Genomic DNA, 10602 nt, shown 5'->3' on the forward strand with positions numbered 1-10602 from the left:
CTGTGTTTGAGACCAGGGTGGTGTTAGAGGTTTGTCAGCAGTGTAGGCATGTGCAATGTCTGTGGGTCATGTTTGGAAAGGCCTGTTGTCATTCTCAAATGTTTTCCATGTATGAGTGCATGGAGGCTGGCTGAGCTGCATCAGTGAATGACTGTATATCAGATGCTGCTGCAAATGATTGCATTTGAGACCCAGATGGGCACATTCAGACTTCCCATAGGCGTGGCTTCAGCACACCATGTACATCCGTCTGCTGTGGGCTTGCACAGCAGCTGACATTGAGTAGGCTAATTGTGACTTACTATATTCAGTGATGACCAAACACATGAACACAGGGGTGGTGGCCTTAGTGGTAGTTCATAGACCATATGTGGAGTGTGGGCTCAGATGAGAGAACTGAAATGACTTATTATGGAGACCCAAGGGATGAGTGACTGATGTGATAATGCTATGTGTCATCATGGCATGGGAGGGTGGGTAGGGGGCATCTTAGATGATGTGGCTCATGTGCATATTGCCAAGATGACTCAGGTACCACCCATGATGACCAGAGCAGTAATACCCACTTCCATGTTTGGTATACAGGCTGCATTTCAGCCTCCATGGCAAACATGGCCAACATTCCAGCATGTATTGTCCCACGTACTATTACAAGTAACACCAGCACTTCACAGCATTGTGATTGACTCAGAGTAGTGAGCCTGGCTGGCTGATTCCTTTAACGTGACACAAAGGCAGGGTTGCATAGGCTGCAGAGAACTGGGACACATCTTTGAGGCGTGACTTCCCTCAATGTGTTCCAGATTTACAAAACAAACTTGAAACTCAATTGTTAACTTGATACATTTTTGGTGTTGATAGAATACACTTACTACTTTGGGCATTCACATAATGAACTTAGTACTTTTGGTATTCACAGGAGTTAGGATTTTGCCTTTACTCTATCTTAAGTCTGTCTTCAGAGACACTTTAGTCAAAATCGTTACTTCTGTGAATACCAAAAGTATTAAGTTCATTCTGTGAATGTGAAAAAGTAGTAACTGCATTCTGTGAATTACAATATAGTAGTAAGATTAGAATTGAGTCTTGAGTTCATTCTGTGAATGGGCCTCTATATGTTTTGCTGCACACACTCACACACACATCCCTGCAACCATGAGACATTGATTGTTCTGTCCTGCATTTGTTAACTCACAGCTCTCCCTCCACAATTGCCAATGTTTGACACTGTGCCCCCATGGACAACAGGTGTGACACTCTTGTACAAAAAGGCACATACATTATACCAAAACATGCCGTGTCATGACATTCCATTTCATTCATTGTTCATACTAGGCATGTTGCAACTGTAGAGTAGGTGTTTCACAGCGGAGACTTTCAGTGAGTACATGGATTGAGTTTCCTTGTCACCACACACCCAGACCTGAAGCTTTAAATACCTTTATGAACAACCACAACACACACAATGGAGTCAGATTAGTGAGTGCTGCACACACCATTTTTCATAGCCAAACATTATGTACACAGCATTGGTTCATAATCTGTGATGTTACCCCATATTTCTCATGATGTACACCTATCCAAATAATAGTTCAGACATATGTCCCCCATGACACAACCAATTGTTATTGTTTGACACATAAATGCACAACATTTTTATTACTCTTTAACATTTGTCAATATTTTTTTTTTTTACATAGCGACACACATTACCACATGTAGTACTTATATCACAACATACTTGGGGTCACAAAGAAGTAGAATTGAGATATATTATTTTTGAACACATGCATTGCATAGTTGACATTGTGCAGCATACATTGAAATGGTCATCGCATGACACAACGGCTACCATACTGTACGCTGTTTGCATTTGACTGGCTCAGGTACACACTGTGAACAAAGGTGTATTCCTCTTGAACACTGCAAGTATACAATGTCAGGTACCTCCTCACCTTCAACCCTGTATGCCACCTCACCTGCCAGGACATAACTCTGCTACAAACATCACCATCACTGTCACTGACAACTTCTGTGTCACCTGCATGTGGCAGCACGACAATCATCAAAGAGGCATTGTTAACCCATACACTGGTACACTCAGAATGAGCAGGCACTCTAATGTGCCATGGTTGACCATGTACTACGACAACTACATTATCGTGACCAGGCCCATGGCCATACTCAGAAGCACACCTGTCCTTCACAACAACACAGGTACACAATGCTTGGCATGCGCCAACCCAGGCAGACTTGCACCATGTTGCAGGGGGTCCAGCTGTGCAGGGGATCAGCGTTTGTGTGCATGGAAGGGACACATTCGTGCATGATGCAGTCATGAAAAGATTTTTCACCTTTCTATGTGTCCACTTGAATGCAAAAGAGATATGTTGGTTTTATCATGGAGGGGAGATTAAGTTTTAATTCAGGTTGTGCATGCCTTACACAGACCCTGTGTATGCATATCTTTGTTGCGCAGCATGATAGTTACATTTTGACGTTCCTATTGTACATTGTCAATTGGACATAGATGTTTCTGGGTATACCCTTAGCAACAGCCCTGGAAGTGCGCTTTCTGACACTTTAATGTGGGAATGATGCAATGACATGATATGTTGTACTATGTTACATGGCTGTCTGTGGCCTATTATTGTGGGTGTGGCACATTGTGGCAACACTACATGAACAAAATTACATCCGGCCAGCACAGTGGTAGCAGTCCAAGTCATACAAGTGTGACACTCGGTCTGTAGCAGGATGTTGTGTGATTTTATTTTCAGGAGGGTAGTTATATTTTTGCACCTGCGTGTGGCACTTGTCAGGTGCAGCAGTGGGCTCAGACTTCACTTTGGACATATATGTTTACTTACACAGGGGTAGCTGTTTCCCAAATGTAACATGTGCATGTCTGTGGTACAATACTTTTTGTAGACCCTGCACAGTTCATGACATTGCATGATTTGTCTTTCCACAACACGTCAGTAATTGAACCAGCCACCTTACTTTATGCACAGCACAACATTACCTTATTTGCACATTTCCCCCTGTAGGGACTTACCCTGTGTGTCTTCCTGTGTCTCTTCCAGTTCCTCATGCAGTGCACTGTCCTGCCCTGGGATTCCAACAACCAACTCCTCTGGGATGACCGCTGCAACCCGCTCCTCAAGGTCATCCAGCTCTTCTTGTTGTGATGGGCTGCCTCCTCCTGTAAGCCCAGAGTCTTTCCGGTTTTTGGCCATTTTTTCTTTAGTGCGGCGCTTGATATCATTCCACCGTTTTTTTAGGTCAATGACTGTCCGCCTAGATTGGCCCACACTGTTCACCTTGGTCAATATGTCCTGCCAAATGGCCTCTTTTTTGGATAGTGGCAATTTGGAACTAGCAAACAGCTGGTGCTGGTGGTCTGTTACCTCACTTATCAGTGTATCGTTCTCCTCAGCACTGAAATTTGTTTTGCGCTTCCTCTTTCCAAGAGTTTCTCCCTGTGTTGCAGGCTGGGCATTCTGGCTGCCATGTGGAAGGTTTCCTTGGCTGCTGCTCTGTCCTTCAGGCTCCATGGTGGCAATTTTTTCCATTTGCGGGAGAATTAGGTGATAGATGCGCTTGTTTTTGGCGTTTTCCGGATTCTGACGCAACGTAATAGTGACGCAGCGATGCGTACACTTGCGTCGTTCCGCAAATGCGACTTACGGCATTTTTCCCGCACTTGCGTGTCTTTTCGCTACGTCAGGACGGCCGCGTCTGCGTCACTTTTCCCCGCCTTGCGCCTCCGCTTGCGGCATGGTGCGTCATTCCGTAGATATGACGCATCCGCGCCGCAAGTTTCTGACGCAGGGTGTCGTACGGAAAAGAGACGCATCCTTGCGTTAGCGCAAGGATGCGTCACTTTTCATAAATGAGGCCCCAGATGTTTTACTTAATCTTGCTTTCCCTAAGTGCTCTAGGATGGTATTTTGCATTATTTTTTGCAGTGTATTATCCCTGGATAGTGCCTACTGTGAACTGAGTCGCCTTTAGGCGCCTGTGTGATAGTTTATAAAGGGTCATGTATGCGACCTCTGCAGTTGAGGCTGAAAGTAGTGCTAGTTTCCCACAGTGCTTTTCAGTGGGCCATATATCTGTTTAGAACACATGGTCATTCAATCCTTGGCCTCTCCAAGGTGCGCACAGAGTAATTGACATGTTTGCTACTTGTAATTGTGATTCTATTTGCAAGTGTGCAAAGGAAGTACATACTTGTCAAATATATTGACGTGCTGAAAGTAATCTGCAGTGCTTAGAGGTGAGTGGATGAGCAGGGATGGTGAAGAGAAAAAAGATACAAGGAAGCAGAAGCAAGAGAAACTGAAAACAGGGAGTTGTGAAAAGAGAGAGAGAGAGAGATGAGAAGAGGCTTTCAGGCTGGTCTGCTCGCCGGGTCACGGTAGGAGACTGCAGAGATGTGGCACGGCTATCCGACTGCTTTCAGTGCTGGCACTCCTCTGGGGCTATTAGGGGCCGCTGGGTCCCGGCACGGTTTATATCAATTAGTTAGGGCTCCTCGCTGGCACGGAGACCTCTCTCTTCCCCAGGAGGGCTAAGGAGAAGCTGGCGGGTGACATTTCAAAGGCAATCAGTGAGTAATTTGGCACACTAGGTTCCATCATCCTCGTGTTTCCTCTTTCTACAAAGAGCAGGTTTGGATGTGCTGAAGGCCAAGCACTGTTAAAGGAAATTAATGCGTGGCACTACATTTGTGACAACCTCATACTCGCATGGAGGTTTAAAGCTCCAGCCTCTGTTACGCAGAAAATAGCACTTTAACATCTCTGCCTATTACACACACAGCACTTTAAAGACAGACCGGATCTGGTTTTTGCTACACTCTGTCTTCGGATTCTTGTGGTGCATGTGAAATGTTACACACTGAAGGGAAAGGGATTACTGAGATGTCTTACATGGCAGATGCACAACAGATCTCAAGGTGTGAGTAGTTTATCCAATCATATGTATTTTTTGTGTGTTTTTTACATCCTTGTACAAGCTATAACTGAAAACAGATGTTCAAGAATTCAAACAAACACAAATACACACATACGAACACACACTCTCTCTCTCTTTCTCTCTCTCCCCCCCCCAGACAGCCATGACACCACCTACAGAGCAACTCTGCTGTGTACAATCCAGCCTCCCATCACCTGAACAATTGGTACAATGTAACACCAAGCACAACAAACTTAAAAAAATCACCCAAATTAACGAAGCTGAGGTTTTGAGTTTCAAGGTGTGCGTGAGAGAGGCGGTCTGTTTCATGTACCTCTATGTTTGTGTTTCTGTGTGCAAGTGTTTTGTCTAGTCTAGGAGTGTGTTGTGTTTGCGTGTGAGATATTGTGGATGTGTACATGTGCCCTACTGAGAGTCTACAGCTCCCCGCCATTCTGGCCTGACTCTGAGAGGCTATAAAGGGCAGGGCCGGTCCTAGAACTTCTGGGGCCCCGGGCAAAAGGGAAGATGTGAGGCCCCTCTAATTTTCATGTAAAATCCAGTCGCGGCCAGCATGACTCGCGGGTGTGAGGTCTTGCAGGGGTTCGCGCAGAGGGTAATGTAAAAATAAAATAAACTTACCTTCCCAGGTCTCGCGTCATCTCTGCTCCTGACCTGCTCTCTTTCTTTCCTGCCTCTGGCAGGAACAGGAAGCAGGCAGCCTCCCTCTCCTAAGCCAATGACAACGCTGCAATGGCAGCATTGTGATTGGTTGGACCGCCGACCAGCCAGGCGCCTATGGGGAGGACATTTTCTCCATGAAGGGTGCATTGGTGCCTACATGGAGAAAGGCCAGAGTGTGCATGACTGTTTGGTCGGTCCCGGAGGGCCGACCAACAGTCAGGGCCTTTTTCAGGGGGCAAGGCAATCCTCCCCTGCCCTAAAGGAGACCCGCCCATCCCCAACAAACCCTTCTGATTTCTTGCAGTGCGAGTAGCAGAAACATAAAATGGTAGTTTTAGCATTTTGTGTTTCAGCTTCTCACACTGCAAGAAAGCAGTGGGGCAACGCACCTCCGCCCTAGTGGAGGAACCGCCCTTGGTAACATCAGAAGAAGTGACATCACAGAAAGTGACATTGAAGGACTATTGATCTTATTTGGCAACCCTGAAGAGACCTAACATCGATATCAGTAACATGGACAAAAAGATAAATATACAAATGAAATAAGTCCATATATTTTAAAACTGTATTAAATGGATTACATTTGTGATATTGGATGGAAAAGCTAGGTGCAGGTCTCACAAAGATGTACATTATTTACTCCTCTTTAACTGATTGTTTCCAGATGAGTGCATGACACAATTTCCAGTTCTGACTCATAAAGGGGGGAGATCCTGTGAGGTAATGATAGCGCTGGGATGCCTGAGGGTAGCCATGCGCTTAACAAGAACGAATTAATAATAATAATATTAATAATGAGGGGCGGGATCATTCAAAATATAAAATGACACAAGAGAATACCTCTCACACCATGGATATAATTTCAAATTTCAAAAGGCTCCCTTATCTTTCTGTGCCATTATTGTGCTACCTTAGGATGACATTAATACTTCATAATTTGTTTTAACATAAATCCTCTCTTTCACCAGTATCTCACACACACATGCTAAGAGACGTAGGACAATCTTTTTTGTGTGTAGGCTCTTTACTCGCCAGAATTATGTTAAGTGTTAAACACAACACATATAATAAAAAACATAAGGCCCAAGGGAGAGAATGATATTTGGACATCACAGAACAGGATCATGGATGCAAGGTGTAGGAGAGCAGGCCTGCCGTCGCGCAAGCAAGGCAAATTGTGACTCCACACTACCCTCCGGTCACTGACTGAGCAGTAAAATACATCCATAATTTGGGTGCATTGGACAGATAACCCCAAAAGACTATTGTCCCATTGCACTTTCTACGCTATTGATAGCTATGCCCTTCAGATGTCGCCTCTTGCCGTAAGCATGGAATTCATGAATTTGTGCTGCCTCTCAGCATTGGACGATGACAGTGAGGCCTAGGGGAGGGTGGGCCTTCCGTGAGCTGCACAGCAGTACTGGATCATGGCTCTGCAGTGCAAGGGAGTAGGAACCAGTGACCTAGTAATGTTGTCATGGACCGTGATGCAAGAAAGAGCCCTGGTGCCACTGCACCTGCTGCACTATTGTTAACTACACCCCTTGAGAGAGGACCTATGGGCCTCATAGCCATGTCCCAGTGCTGCTTATCTCATAGGAGGGTGCCTCCTCTTGTGAGTGTCCAACCATGGCTGTGATGCCCATGGGAGGGAGGGCCTCTCGCAGGCCTCACAGGTCTGTAAAATGGCTGGGAGGCCCATGATAGAGAGGGCTGTAGCACACCAGTGGTGCCATGGTGAAAAGTGAAAGCATCTCTCACCATCGGCCACTGGCTGCACAGTACAATAAAGCCATAATATTGAAAGATTGAGCTCTTAATATGCGTGAGCTGGTGCCATGCCACCTGCTGCACTACCGATTGCTATTCCTCTGTTAGAGACACATGCACAGGGCCAGGGTCCAGCACTGTGAGTAACATTTTAATGGACCCAGGGGTGGGGGCCCACACAAGGAGTGCCCCTCTTGTGTGCCTCTCATACATGGTGTAGCATTGAAAGGATTAGGATAGACCCATAGGCCTATCAGCACTGAAGTATGGCTATGAGGCCCAGGGGAGAGGGGGCCTCTGCAAGGCCTTTCAGTGCTTCACCATGGCTTCAAGATGTGGACCCCCACCATGAGCCCGAGATGTAAGGCCCAGGGGAGTTTGGTTCCATCCCCTTGCATGCACAAAGTTACAGGCCTAAACGCAAACTACAACAAATGGCCAAAAAAAGGCTTAGCACGGGGGAAAGGCCTAGCAGCAAAGGGAGTTAAGGACCTTGTACCCCCAACAAATCACAGTAGCCAGTGCTTGAACATGGGTGATGGAGTCCAAGCTCTAGCCTAAGATTTTGTACTGGGATAGCAGAGCTTAGGCTACAAACTTTTTGTAAAATCGTCCCTTTGTATACATTTCAAATAGGCCAATTAAAAATAGGCATATACTCAAGGGAATACCTTGGGGTAGGCAACATTTTTATTTTATATATTTGCATTCGATGTTTAAAGTGTTTTTCTCTCCAAAGATTTGTTCAAAAAAAAGTTGTAAAACGTAGCCTATGGGTGGTGGAGCTGATGGTGAACCTGCTGACATTTGATGCCCTGTAGATCGAGGGGGAAGATGGCGGCTGGGTAGGACGCTCAGCCCATGTGCTCCTGAACCTGTGAGACATGCGGGGAAGACGGTAGCCTAAAGAACACCGCAAATGCACGAAATGACAAAGTAAGTGGGAATATAACAAACGGCAAGGGTTTCTCACCGGCAAACCGACACGGCATGGTGATTTCTTCAGTTTCCGTACCTGGGAGAGGAGAGAGTTCGCGCTGCGGCAGGCAGGAGAGAGCGGAGCCGAGTTGCAGCCTCAGTTTCTGGGCGGCGGCTGCGGGAGCCAGATCGCGCTGCTGCCGAGCCGCCGGAAGGTTGAGCTTCCAATTCCGGGGCATAAGCGGCAGAGTAAGCGTGAGAGGCAGTGAGCTGCCGAAAGAACACAGAACAAGCACTGAAAGCGAAAGTGTGCAGCAGGAATCGAATAGCTTGGGAAGGCTAGCAATCAAACCAAACTATACGGGGGAAAAGCTCACTAATAGGGAAATCAGAAACAACAACAAGCGAAACAAGCACAAGCAAAAGCAAAATATCCAGCAGAAGAAGGAAATAAGTAATCACAACGAAAAAGAAGCACAACCCCCCAAGGTGAGATAAAAAAATTGCTCAATTTTTAAACTTCCAATTTATTTAAAGAAAACACAAGACAAGACTTCAGTAACAGTATCCATATGCCCAATCGAACCAATTATTCTCCAATATCCATTAGACACACAAGCTAACAAACAAAGAGAAATCATAGACAAACAGCCTATGAGTGACTTGCCGAGCATAGTAGTGGAGGGCGGTAAAAAAGGCTATAACAACTCGGAAAAGTCCCCCCCTCAGTCACAAGCAACAGAAACAAAAACTCAGGGAGGACAATTTCTAAAAGTACAAGAAGAGCAAAGAGAACAAAGAGAACAAGTCATATCCACTTATAGCCTGCGAAACAGAAATTTCCTAAGGCAAGAGTAGTATCCTAAAGGGATATCTCCAAGAGAGCTTAAAAAAAAAGCTCAGAAAACAGATCAGAGACAATAACAAGGCTGATTCTGAAGGAGGACTGACTACCCTTAAAGAAAAAATAGTATCCTCGTCTCAAACAAAAACCAAAATATAAGTGACACCCTCTCTAAGATCGTATTTCAAAATACAACAACTTCAATCTACCCAAGACTGCAAGCAGATTAAACCTCCATCTCATGAACTATCACCTACGAGGGCGGAAGAAGAAAGTCGTTGCTGTTCTAACACGGTACTACCACTAAATCGAGCTGAAACTTCACAAGCTCTATCACACAGTACAAAAAAAGGGAGAAAAACTAAAAACAAAAAAGGTGTTGAGTCAAAGTGTTTAGAAGACTGTTGGAAAAGCAGCAAGGAAGTTAATTTGAAAAAGGATACAAAGCTTCAAGGAAAACACATGGCGGAGGGGGGAGAAAAAGAGGACTGTGTCGAAAAAACACAGGAAACAACAAAATATACGGAGGAATCACAGGGGGGATCACAAGGGGGGGAAAAAGACACTCAACACCCTCAGAAAAATCAAACAGAGGAGCTCCTTGAGAAAATATGGACTGAAATAAGAGAAAAATTCGCAATATCTGAAGCCAAACAAGACAAAATACAGGAAGCTTGTGAAAAATGGGACAATAAACTAAATGCCTTAGGCGAGAGAGTGACGCTAGTAGACACTGAAGTTGTCGCCTTAGGCAAAACGGTAGAAAAAAATCGGAAAGAAATAAATTCTCTGAAACAAGAAACTAAGGTAATGAATGAAAAGATGGAATCACTAGAGAACCAAGCAAGAAAAAATAACATACGAATTCTAAATGTTCCGGAAAATAAAGAAGGATCAGACATGAAGAAATTTGTAGTAGCACTACTGACGGAATTTTTCCCCTGGGCAGACCAAGCACTGTTACAAGAGGACATCCAAAGAGCACATAGGGACCCATTTGGAAAAAACAAGGAGAGGAAGACCCCAAGGAAAATACTCGTGAATTTCAAAACATACCTACTAAAAGAGAAAATCTTGGGGGAAGCATTGAAAAATGGCAACTTCAACAAAGAGAACTGGACCTTTAGAATAAGATCAGACATGTCGAAGGCGTCCCAAATCAGGCAATGGGAGATAGGAAATTTAATGTCAGAACTTCAACAACTAGGTGCTACGGTACAAATGAAATTCCTTCCATCTCTTAGAATAATGTGGAGGAACAAAATGAGAAACATGAAAGAACCGGAAGAAGTCAGAACATTCATTGAATTTATGAGAGACCAGAGAAGAGCAGAAGAACCGATGAGTTAGCGGGAAATCCCTTGAATTCATAATATCGACTAATAGCAGAAAAATCAGAGGTGCAAGGCTACAAAATAACA

Source organism: Lissotriton vulgaris, chromosome 8, assembly GCF_964263255.1.
Source record: "Lissotriton vulgaris chromosome 8, aLisVul1.2, whole genome shotgun sequence".
Lineage (NCBI taxonomy): Eukaryota > Metazoa > Chordata > Amphibia > Caudata > Salamandridae > Lissotriton > Lissotriton vulgaris.